We start from the raw sequence: 13465 nt of genomic DNA, 5'->3' as shown, positions 1-13465 counted from the left end.
CATAAGCGAAAAATAAATAAAACATTAACATAAAAACAAGCCAAATTCATAAGCTTAACTTTGATTAGCAATCGCTCCCTTCATGCAATGTCCTTCCCCACAACACAATTTCCGTTGAGTTACGTCTGATGGTTGTTTTTAACTAATTTTTGGGTGCAGAATCCAAAAATTATCTCTGTTTTTCTCTATCAGGTCAAAAAAAATGTAGCTATAGGATCCCAGCTTTCTTTAAAATAAATAGATAAACAAATAAATACATGTGTACTATATAAGTAAATGAAACACTAAGATATAATAGTCATAAGCTTTGAAAATTAAAAAAAAACAGCATAAAAGGATATAGAGCTTATAACTGTATGCTTACGGTTACAAAGTTAAGCTATGCTAGCTTTCTGTTTGCAGATATCGATCGCGCTGCTCTTCTTACTACAGTCTTACTACAGCTAATCAGTGGAATTTTGCTTATCTGTGGGGGGTATATGCTTGAAAGAAAAAAAATTGCAATTTTGGAATCAGCTAACAATTTCAGTTTTAATCAGCATAAAAATCTAACTCGACAGAAAGTTTTGTTGTTTTTGTTGCAAATTGTTCCCTAGTGTTATCCTTCCATGCTCATTGAACTTGTGTGTTGTGAGGTACGCTAACGCCGAGCTCTCACTTTTGTATCGTTTTATTCTGAAACAGTTTTCCACTAGTGCAAGTCTTATGAGAACACATTGCACTGTTATATGCTTGTTTGAACAAAACCGTCTGCTGCACGGGTCTTGTTGGCATGTGGTGGCATTAAACAGTTATCAGGAAAAAAAGAAAAAAAAAAGATGCCGGATCGCGCATGATTAAAAGTAAAAAAAAAAAAAAAACGTCTGGTGACACCTTGTCGTGCGTGTGGTTGGTAGAGTTGGTGGGTGGGGGGATGCAACTTCCTGTGCAGCTGTCAACAAAACACCTCCCAAGATGCTGTCTGCTGCATATACAGTATGCTAATACAGCCAGCATCTGCTATACTGCTCGCGTTTATTCTTGATTTTTCCATGATGATCTACTAATGTGACAAGTGAATGTATTCCTTCTGATTGTTGATTAATGTGTTGTGTTTGATCTTTTTGATTGCTGCATCTTGAGTTTATTTTTCCTTCTAAGTGCTGCATGCGACGGAGACGTATATCTTGGGCAGGTAGCAGATCGGGTTGCGGCAACTGCGGCGGCAACCTTCCCGTAGTGTACGTCCTTCTCTCTGCCGTATGCATTTATATGCCCGAATATGACTTTCTCCATCTGCTTCTCCTATTTATAGCGCAAGAAGGCTAGATTTGTTTGTTCTGTATGGAAGTTTTTTGGGGGAAACCACACTCTGATGAGCATCCTGCCTGAAACGTTTAATTGTGGTGCATGCTGCATTTTGTGCAAAAAAAAGGTTTTGCCCTCCCCAACAAAACGTGTTTATTCCAAAACCCTCCACATGTTGACTAGAGATTGCTTTCACGCAAACTTTTTGCAGCATAAAGATGGCAATTTAAGTATTTTGAAACTGTGATACTATTTATACTTTTAAAGGCAGGCATGGGAAGGCATGTGAGTGTTTAATCTTATGTAAACAGAAGTCAAATTAATGGCATCAATCAAGTGAATGAAAGGAAGAAGCACTCACAACAATATACAAATGGAAATGACACCAAAAACCAACTAAGTGAGAGAGTTAGCACACATGGGAGGCTATATAGGAGCTGATTGGAAAAAAAGAGAAAAAAAAAAAGAACAAGAGAAAATATTTCCAAAATTCGAAAATACAGTACGTTAAACTACCAACGGAAAAACAAAAATTCAAAAAAACGATTTCATTTACGAAATAAAATAAAAACAAAAATGCTTTATAAAAAAACAAAAACTAACTGAAACTACATTTCTTGTTTACAAAACTAACTATAACTATAGCTTCATTTTAGTCTTTGGTAATTCATTTAATATATGAGCCTTAAATGTATTTATTTATATTAACCGGAATAAAGTTGCTCCGAGGCAACAAATTTGCCTGCTGGCTCCAATGGCTCGGCTCGCCTGCTTTTTCATTTAACTCAGCTGAAATGCAACACTCGGTAAGAAATGTGTTACCTTTTTCATTTTACAATGCTGTTTATTAAATATTGCGCACAAGTAATACACATTTTAAAAACAAAAACTAATACTGAAACTAACTTAAACTAAACTGAAACTAAGCATTTAAAGAAAAAAACTAAAACTAATAAAAACTAACAGACTCACCCTGAAAACGATTTAAAACGAACTCAATTTAAAAACCAAAACGAAATAAAAACTAACTAAAATGAAAATTCCAAAACTATAATAACCCTGATTCTGAATACATACAATATGTATGTGTGACATACTATCCGGTCAAAATGTGCATCCATTCCTGTCATTGTTACCACAGCCAAAATTCACATTTTCCTTTTATCAATGCTTCAAAGTCCTCCCCTTCCAAACATAAAAACTTTATTTTGCAAATTTGAGATTTTTATTGAATTTCCAATGTTTTTGAATTTCCGAATGTTTCAATTCAGGTTTATTTTCGCAATTCTTGAAAATGTTAATAAAAATAGGTGGATGGATGGTGGGTATTTGATTCACAGCAATACTTAGCATTTTATACTATAGCCCCCTGAATCTGTATAAAATAAATTAAATTGTCCTTGAGTGATGGAACAAATCAAACAAATTGAGATTATATAACAAATACTGTAACTTCCTTTGCAGTTAAGTTTCTTGACAGAAAAATGGAGCCACATATTGGAAAGTTGGCAAAACTGCTGTTACGCATGCCAGCCTACTGTTGGCAGTGTAACTTAACACAATACAGAAACCCACCATCTGTCTACTACTAACTACTACTACACAATTAGTTTCCCCCAAAACATACCCCCCCCCCCCAACCCTCTGCCATGACTATGAATAGTAGCACTTGGCAATAAAATGGCTGTAAGTACACCTTTGCAAAGGAGCTATTACTCTTTGCGCACTCTTTAACCTTGAGAGCACCGCTGCCACCTTCTGTAGTGGATGTGCAATTACACTTTATTCTAGTACAGCAAAAACAATAATAATGTTCCCTGGGGTCACATGTGTCCCCCCTGACATCACACTGGGCCCACCAGTGGGGCCCGCCCTCTTATTTGAGGATGACTGACTGGTTTACACAGATGTTGTTTTTGTATGATGTTAAATATGTCCCCTCCAAAAAACAAAAGGAGATATCACCAACTACTACCTTGACAATGCATGCATACTAGAGATTCATTTGTCATTTTCATTTAAGTCTGTTTGTGTAACTTTTTATAACTAACTGTGGTTAACTACTTTTTATGTAAAAATAAGTGAAATTATAGGCCTCAAGACTGAGGGAAAAATAGTAGTGGGTAAAAAATTTAAAATGCCCGCAAATCATAAAAGTTACAAGGGAAGAGCTCTGTTAAAGTTTTCCCTCTTTGCAGGATGCAAGTTGCTAACCAATAGCCTATACCAGGGGTGTCAAACGTACGGCCCGCGGGCTAGATCAGGCCCGCCAAGGGGTTTAAACCAGCCCATGAGATGTAAAAAAAAATAAAAAATTAAAGAGTGATGTCGGACCAATTAATCAGACGGCCAATAATCAAAATATATAAATTTGTAATTTCACGAGCAGATGAGCAATACAACTTGTACACAGAATTGACCTGAATGTCATTATATTACACACAACTTAAAGTTAAGTTCTTTGTTGTTGAAAACATTAAAAACATAAACCAACATAAATCAACATAAACGTGCTGAACAGTGAATATGATGCACATTCAGCTACTGGTAACACAAACGCATAAAACATGGATTAACGTCCTATAACTTCATTAACTGTGCCACACAATGCATTCTGGGAACAATATATATGCAAAACAGGTCGATGGACTCATATGGGCATAAGTGTTGCCGCGTTCTATTTGCATTTGTGTGTTGTTGTTTTTTTTACAATATATTTACAGTTGAGCCCGCCTATTTCTTTTGGTGTATAACTGACGGCAATTGTTTTTAAATTATATACCATGATTTCACCGGTACGGCTCACTTGGTAAAATATTTCCCTCCATGTGGCCCCTGAGCTAATTGTGAGTTTGACACCACTGGCCTATACCAACCAACAAATGTGATGTGGCTAATATGCTTAATGTGCAATGTAATTTGTTTTGTCTCACTCACGTATTGTCGGAAAAAACAAGATGACGTTATCTAATCTGTGATGAGATTATTTGATGTCATGAATACGATCTTGTAGTATGTACTATTTGTAGAGCAGTAGCTAACTGTCGCTAACCAAAGTATAAAGTCATAAAAACTGTAAAAAATATATATATATATGGAAAAACAATTCTAGGCCAGAAATATAAAACAATCAAAAGAAAAACAGTAAGTATACTGTGTGCTGCGTGATAACGTATTCTTACACTGCAACCGCAAACTGTTATATATCTGTGTTGTAAAGTAAAGACCCCCTGTACTTTATGCGGTATACAATATGGAAGTTAACGAAACCACAACTGTCAGCTCACCCTGTGATGAATGCCCAATGTGCTCGTTATATCATTTTAATGTCAGTCGTGACTAGTTTGGGAAAGATTAGAGAGAAAATGTATGTTTTTATGATCTTTTAAACATACAATTACAATATTGTGCTCAGATAGGTCCAACGCCGTGATTGGGAGCTGGCAACTCACGCCACGCCACGCCACTGCTTTTACTAGGTTGTTGTCGTGTAAATGTGCCCTAAAACAGCAAAAGCCAACTCCAAGGAATCCAAACCAAACACTACTCAAAAGTCTAAAAGTGAAAGCAGCGCATGAACACGAGAGCCATAATTCAAAGTCCCAAAACAGGCAGAACACAATCGGGACTTTGGCACAAAAGCGCAGCAACAGGTTTAACGACTGCGCCGTTAACCTCACCTGAACTTTAATGGCTCATTGTTGACCCCTCCTTTTTTCCCCCCTTTTCCGTCACTTTTTCTTAAGACAGACAATACTTTGAATGCACGGGAAGATGCTTCAGCCATAAATCGCATTGAGGGAGGCTAAATATTGACTGCCTGATCCCACACTGGCGTCTCTTGTGACCAGGAGGGACCTTTGTCTTATTCTCTGCCGGCGTGCGGTTGTAATTGAATTGTAAACAACACCCACCATGTTATTATTTACTGCCTCGGTTTGACGTGTCAGCCATACAATACGCCGCTCATCTATAAGTCATGACGCTTGGGAAGAAAAAAGCGGGTTACAAAAATGTAAAAAGTGGTGTGCTTTATGAATGGCCACGAAATCTGTGAATGATAACGACCATTAATATGTCTATTGAGCGTGGCCGCATTCATGCCACATATCAAATCCCCTTTGAATGAGATCAGTTCCCTCCTGTCAGAGCCCATTAGATCCGTCCCACAGTCCCAGTGGCCAGCTGACAGGGGAGAAACCCGAGCTGTGGCCTATAGCAGCATTAGCATTAGAAAATGAGCAATCAGCTGGAATGAAGCGCAAGGAGAGGGTGGGAGGGAGCAGGATGGAGGAAGGGGAGCGGCCTCGGCAAAATGGATCTTGAAGTTATTTCCAAAATGAACTATATCACCAGATGAAAGCAATTGGTCATATTAAAAAGTCAACAAATTAGTAATTAAATTACTAGTATTCAAGCTATACTGTATATAATCGCTCAAATATTTTTTTGGGGATGAATAACATTACCGCATCTCAATCAGGTACATGGTATCATGTATCATGTGTCACATTCACTTGGTTAAATTAGCTACTGGGCTATCAATGATATGGTGCAGAACTACACTGTACTATAGTTTTGTTTTGTACCACTCCAAATTCCAACCGCAGTAGTATAAATGTTGTTAAATTATTACCTCTCTAACAGTATCAATCAAAAATTGGAATTATTTCCACACACAATGACTCATCTCAAAAGGCTTACCAATGAGGAGGCTGTTTCTTAAACAGAAACCAAAAGTCACAGGGATGGGAGTCATCAATGTCGACCGATTGAACAAATTCACAGATTATTTTAAAATGTAAGCAGTACGGTGGAAGATGGGAAAACAAGATCGCAGAGAGAGGAACAATATGTGCCGACTGAGCAAATGGAACTGAGGGCGATTTTAAAATGCTAGCGGGATGCTTCGCACAGGTTCAGAAAGACAATATGATGCATTAAAATGCATTTTAACTAGTGCTAATTTCGTCAACAAAAGATAAACAAAAATTTTTTTCCACCAGAACCTTCATTAACCAGCAATAACTGGGACTAAATCAGTATGCATTTTCGTCAACTAATGAAGACGAGAGGAAAATGTACTTCACTTAATAAAAACTGAAAAACTGAAAATATGATTTTGTAAAATCTTGTCTCTGCTAATCTGTCACTGTGGCACTGTCATGTGACACACAGTGACACACCCCTTTTCAAATCTGCAGCTAGCAAGTGCAACATGCACAAACACATGGAACAGACAGGAGGTGAAAGGTTAAAAAAAAAGAGAAGAGTAATCTATAGTGTAATGTAACATTAACCCAACGGCTGTAACTTTGTAACAATAATGTTAATCCGACCGCTAACTAATGCTGGCTAACTTACTAGCTCATAGCATGGCGCCATAGTAACCACTTGTTGATATACTGTAATTGTGTGTGAAGATGTTTTTTATCAAAAAGATGAGACAAAATTTTATGTGAAATAGTTTTATATCGGAAATATTTAACATAATCTGCTGACAAAAAAACACGGGGGTTAAATGATTGTCCTGACTATAACTAGAATAAAACGTTGACAGTTTTTTTTACTAGACGAATAAAGTTAAATTTTCTTGAACTAAAATAAAGACTAAAATGCTAGATTTATAGATGACTAAAAGGTGACTGAATAAAAAGGGGATGAGGTTGACTAACCATGATAAAAAAACAAAAAAACAAGCGTGATTGAAACTGGACTAAAACTGAGACAAAATTTTAAAATGGTGGATAAAATGAACACTAATTGTAACAAGGGCTGAACTCCTGATCAGGAATAATATTAACAACACTTTCAATTTAGTGCTAACAACAAAAAAGTAATAGTAAAGTAATGCTATCACTGTCAACGCAGTCAACTCATGAGTACTTTGTCACTGACCAAATGTTGAAATATGTACTAGTTAGCATATACAAATACGGTAATTCCGATGGAATTGAGAGTCCTTGACGGAAGTTAGAATGCGTACATCCGAATCAAAATGTCTGCGGCCCTCGGCTGCGGCCTCTTTTCCGACTGCACGCGGAAAATTGCGCGGAACCTCTTTGACTTTGCGAAATAATTGAGTTAAAACACTCGATAAAACATTAATTAGCTTAGCGGTCTGGAGCAGATAACATAGATAAACCCCTATGTAATTCATATTGATTAGAATATGCACATTGAGCGCGGGCTCTTAAGACAAGTTTTCCTTATTAAATGGACACAAAGCCCAGGTCATTATTCCTGCAAAGAGAGATCGCTTTAGATTTTATCTATTCACATAAAAAGCTTTGATTGGATTTCTTTCTTAGGAAGCCGTGCAATCTATTTTATTCAGGTTTGATTGTATTACCTCTTAATTAGTTTGTATATTGAGTAGAACAGGGTGTATTGATTCCGAGGTGCATTCATTTGCATTGCAAAAATCCCCCTTTAATCCAATATAATCTCATCCTTACTCAAACACAGAAGAGTGCATCAAAGAGTTTCTCTTTTCCTGTTGCTGCTCGGAGATCAGATCCTTCCGCGGGTTGCTATAACCTCGCAAAACAGCGCTTAACGTTTGTCTGCTGATTTCAAATGGCTGTAGGCCCAAATTGGAACCTGATATGGGCGATGCCGTTTACACGGCGGAAGGACTCGCTAGAACCCGCCGTCCATGAGATCAGCATGCATAAAGTACATTTAAAAGGAACTGCAAGAAGATCGCCACTTTTGGAGACCGCCTTCTTACCCTGATCGGACGTGTGAAAAGCGCATACCCTTTTAAAAATATATTAAAAATTATTTAAAAATAATAATAATTTGGTCAATGGGTTGATTTTTAAATGGTTTCATATTTAGGAATGAACTACATCTACCAGAAATGTTCGCGGAACTCACAATCGTCTGGAATTTGTCCAAATCAACCCCAATTGGAAGCGTGTATCCTAGACAGATGAGCGACACTAAAAGGCCAAGCTTCGTTGTTGTTTTTTTGCAGCTTGTGCTATCCAATGAGAGTGGAAGATGGTGTCAAAGTTTAAAGCAACACTAAAGAGCTTTCAATTTATGTTGATTGTGGCGAGCCCCATATGGACAAAAGCGGTAATGTTATGCCTGACGGGAGACCACATTTCCCATGAAGACAAGCGCATTGCGTCTTTTTTTTCTTTTTTGGTGAAATCTGGGCCAATGCTGATCCTTGACTGTCCTTTTATCCGGGTAGCTTCCCTTTTCCTTTTGTCTCCTCAGACAAAACTTTTGCAACTTCTGGAAAGCAGTAATCGTGCATCGACATTCAAATTGACTTCCGTCTTTGTAACAAATGGGGAAAGAGGGAAGTGACGTATGCCATATGATACAGACACAGCCATGGCAAAGCTACCATTCTACTAGTTTTAAGTCGATGTTTCATCAGAAAAGTTATAAAAATATTTGATTAAGGCTGAAAAATTCCTTATTGCTACTTTAATCATCATTTTGAGGCGTTACCAAGGCCATGAAACATAAATACACTAATTCCATTTAGCTTCACAGTTCAGAGGTTGGGGATCGAATCCGAGCGGACTTTGTTTGAGTACTAAGGCTTCCATAGTCCAAAAATAAAAATGATCCTCATGTGTGAATATGTATGTGAATTGTTTGCCTAGCGTGTCCTGTGATTGGCTGGGGACCATTTCAGGGTGGCCAAAGTCAGCTGCGATAGATTCCAGATAACCTAGCATTCATCCATAATGTAAGGATGGATAGAAATGTTGCTTGAAAGTGTTGGTTTGGCCAGCGTCACAGAACAGATTGTGGTGGAACACACATGCAGTGCGCAGTGAATGTGCAGTATTTTCCCGTGGACTTCCATTTGGAGGCATTTCTCGGAATGATTGGCACCAGTAGGCGTTTCGCCGTGTAAATCCGCTGTTGAACCCCCCCCCGGCCGCGCTCGCCGGCGGGGGGTCGCGTCATGTCCGAATCGTCAATCGGAGGTGTCAACAAACCACCCGCCACCCTGGCGCGCAGCAGCAGGCCTCACAATGCTCTCTAATTAACCTCACCTGAACTTTAATGGCCCACCTCCGGGACCACCCGCCCGCCCGCCCGGCTGCGTTAAAATGACTATCACTGTTGTGGCGCTGAGAGGGGTGAGTTCCGCCTTGACAAGCGAGAGACGAGCAATACACAAGCACGACATGATGTCTGACTTTTAGGGGGTGAAGTTGGGTGGGGCCAGATGGTTACGGCATACAATATCGTATGCAAAAAAAAGAAAAAGAAAAAACGAAATGATGAAAAGAAAACATGTTTAAAATAGGGGTGTCAAAATTTGTGTGTTAATTTTGAGTTAAAGTTCCTTTAATATTTTAAACGCCTGATTTAATGAAAGCCTGTACTAGAGGAATTCCAGTCGCAATTTAGCAAACACGTAGACGTCAAAATTTAGCAGTAATAAACTTAATATTATGCATACATTTGTGGAGACTGGGGTCATTTTATGAAATGTGCAGAATTTCACAAGAAACTTCATGTTAAAGATTAGATCTCTTAATATGAAAAGCTGCCACCAACGTCTTACAAGTGCAATTATGCCATCTAGTGGCAGAAAAATGACCAACACAAATCAATATCACACTCGTTTTTTTAACAGTACAGTATATCTTTTTAATTTTAACTCAATTAGATTAACATTTTATTCCACAACAAGAGTATGAAAACTTAATTAAAATATTGTACATTTTATTGTACATTTAGAACAGGTATAAAATGTGTGATTAATCCTATTGAAGTCATGTGATTAATTATGATTAAAAAATGTAATCGCCTGACACCCTTAGTTTAAAATCATATTGTAGTATATAGCAATTGATTATACCAACATCATGTTGGATTTAGATGTGTATATTGAACAAAATAAATAAATACAAAGCACTCTATTACTGCCACCTAGAGGACTGGAGTGTCATGTCAATGCTTATAGTCACTTCATTGTGAGGACGTAAATCATTAGCTTTGGCTTTCTGGATTCAACGACAACATTCTTGTGTCTGCGGAGTTTAACAAAGACTAAATCCATGGTCACATGTAAACCATGTATCAGATCATATTCATTAAATGACGAGGAGTCCAAGGTCTGCGTTTAAAGCCAGCTGCACTGTCTGACGGTGTGTGCGCCACCTCGCTAGCCGCGAAACAACAGCTGCGCGCTGCCCATCCGACATGTTTGCCACTTTGTACGTGTGCATTTCAACTCTGATCTCAAGCCCGTCTGATCCCGGAGCTTTGCTGGCTGGATTTTTGGATGCGTCCGCAGAGTCTGAAGTCATCCTGGCTAATGCGCCCAGGCAGGTTTTTCGGCCGGGGATGTTCTCACCATGTGTTGGGAGTGAGTGCACGTGTGTGTGTGCGGGCGTGTGCATACGTGCACGAGTTCATGTGGTGAGTCACAGCCACCCTTTGTGGGATCAAACACTCGTATCTGGCTCTGGCTTTATAATCAAGTCTGATGTTTTATCATCAAAATGCTGCTTGGTCTGAATGTCGATATGGGCCGTCTGTGCACTGTTAGCCGGTTTCCTTTACTTAGAAACAAAAGATAATTGTTCAGTGCAATGTTACGCAAAGTGAACATAAAATAAGGTGACCAAACAGCCGCTTTTTGCCCAGACATCTACTTTTTTGCATCCTGTCCGGACAGTTTTTATAAGTCCATGAAAATGTCCGCTTTTTATTTTACGGAGACGGTGTGCACCATGTCGTTACAGCGACAGGGAGACTGCTCGATCAACTGAGGTGTAGGGGGTAAAAAGGAGGGTTTTGTATGCGTGTTATTATTATTATTATTATACAGTAATTTTTTTTTTTAAAGTTGCCCTGCGATTGGCTGGCAACCAGTTCAGGGTGTACCCTGCCTCAGAGGTGGCAAATCCAGGTCCAGAAAGTAAAAACCCTGTCACAGTTTCGCTTTAGCCCCTGACCCTAGCTAGCTAGCTCCCTAAAAGGTAAACACGCACCATGGGAGCTAGCTAAAAGGTAAACAAGCATCATGGGAACTAGCTAAAAGGTAAACAAGCACCATGGGAGCGAGCTAGGGAGCTATCTAGCTAACACCTGGGGCTAAAGCCAAACTGTGGCAGGGTTTTTACTTTCTGGACATGGGTTTGCCACCTCTGACCTGCCTACTGCCAGAAGCTGACTGGGATAGGCTGCGCACTTCCGCGACCCTTGTGAGGATTAAGCTGTTAAGAAAATGGATGGATGGATTCAAAAAGTTTTTACAAAAATTAAAGAACAAGTAGGTCAGCTTTTTACGTACCTCATGTCTTGAGCGTTCAAATAAGGCCCCGAGCTATGTTGGCAGCCTGGAAGTTTAACTTACTAATAACACTCCCAAACCAGAATTATGGTAATTGTGTGGGTTTAGCTACTAAAAATGATTTGACCGACTGTCGCAAATTTTGGTGGACATGTGTATCATAACAGGACACATGAAAACGTCTTACAGACTAATGCTTAAAACTAAACATGAGGTCAGCCATTTTGGATTGAAGCAGCCATTTTGGGCACAAGACAAACACCTACTAGGAAATTCTAGACAGATAAATGCTAAATTGTCAAGTTTATTTCTTTTTCCACTAACGATGATATCATATTTGAATTTGGTGGCGTTTGTTAAATGTAATAACTACTTCAGAGAAACAAAGCCAGTGGTATGTGACCAAGGCAGTAGACTCTACACACAAACACACACACACACACACACACACACACTCGCTGGCTGCCACAATATCCTAAGAGCTGCTATCTGTCTGCCGCTTGCATGAAGGATAAAGAGACAGGATGTGGGGCAGGGTGGGTGTCAGGGGGGGGTTCGGCCCTTCGACTGAATGCGCCTCAATGGGGCTTATTTTCATTAGAGCCAAACAAATGTGTCACCCCAATCATCACATGGCTGATTTTATCCTTCTGTTACTGTAGCTCCACAAGCATTTCCTTTTGTGAGCGCTCGCTCCTGATAATCCCGGCCGGACAAAAGCGGCCATGTGCCTCCGCACAGCTCCATGACCAAAAGTCGTTTCCATTACATACTTTGCCCGTGATATCATACATAATGGAAGAGCGCTCGTAAGCATTTTTGTTTGTGAAGTCATTCCCGGTCGTGTTGACATAACGCGTGGCCAAACGCTGAGGTTAACTCCAGCGTATTGTATTGCACGTGTGTCGAGTTCCACTTTAAATCAAGAAGTATATATGAAAGTGAACTTTTTAATTGATTTATTTGAGGAGTGTAAGTGAATACGCTCGCGGTGCTCTGTGGGGGGATGATGCCCATTTTTTTTCCAAACAAGACAAACTGCACTACACGAGGTCGATTGCAGCTTTACTGAACCGGACCGCCGTAAAAATGACTGTGTATCTTTTTTTCACTTTCGTTTTTTATTATTCTTATTTTAACAAGAGTTAGCTTTTAAAAAGGCAGTCCAACACAATACATACACCAAAATGATTTTTTCCCCTTCAAATAATAACAAAAATATATAGTAAGAAATAATCTACAGGGTCAAACTGTGGCAAACATAAAACTTTTATTAGCTATAACCGCAACCTTTTAAGTAACATTTTTGGAAATCAAAATATGGTCCGAGGTCAAACTGCAGTCACGTTAAAAAACAATATTAGCTGCACTTGCAATGAGTTAAGTAGATCACAATAGATGACAACTACAATAGCTTGATAAAAGGGCACGTCATTGGTCCAAACAAAGACACATTTATGAGCTTTACATGCTATTTATATGGAGAGACATCCCCATTCATACTCAGCAATCAATGGCATCTCTATGTAAACAAATGGGATGATTATTATCCAGTTTATGATGAGTCACATCAGCAGCAGAATGGAAGTTTTTTCACCATGGCTGTATGTTTTGTTTTGTTTTTTTATTCAGTGTTTAATAGCTACAATCATTCATCTGAAATGTCTTAGCTTTGTGGACGATTTTGTTCCAAACCCAAAATACATTTTCATCGTAATACCATTAATTGCAACTGATTTGATTCAAAGCCTTGGGCCTCGCGCGACACATGGCTCATCCAGTTTCAAGAGGCCGTCAAGCGAACGCTTCGTCGCAGCCATAAGGAATATTGCACCGCCGTGTACGCAAGATATCAAAGCGCCAAAGTGTCATCTGGGAAACATCTTAAAAGTA

At 39.0% G+C, this 13465-nt stretch overlaps 1 long non-coding RNA gene across 1 annotated transcript in view; it reads right to left on the bottom strand.

The window, feature by feature from the left end:
• Positions 1 to 13465, bottom strand: part of LOC147176850 (uncharacterized) — a 36138-nt gene that overhangs the window by 13416 nt on the left and 9257 nt on the right. The gene's annotated exons all lie outside the window — the stretch shown is intronic.

This window comes from Leptonotus elevatus, chromosome 3 (genome assembly GCF_054856555.1).
Source record: "Leptonotus elevatus isolate MCC_2025b chromosome 3, RoL_Lele_1.0, whole genome shotgun sequence".
In the NCBI taxonomy this organism is placed as follows: domain Eukaryota; kingdom Metazoa; phylum Chordata; class Actinopteri; order Syngnathiformes; family Syngnathidae; genus Leptonotus; species Leptonotus elevatus.
This window is presented reverse-complemented; position numbering and strand designations above follow the sequence as displayed.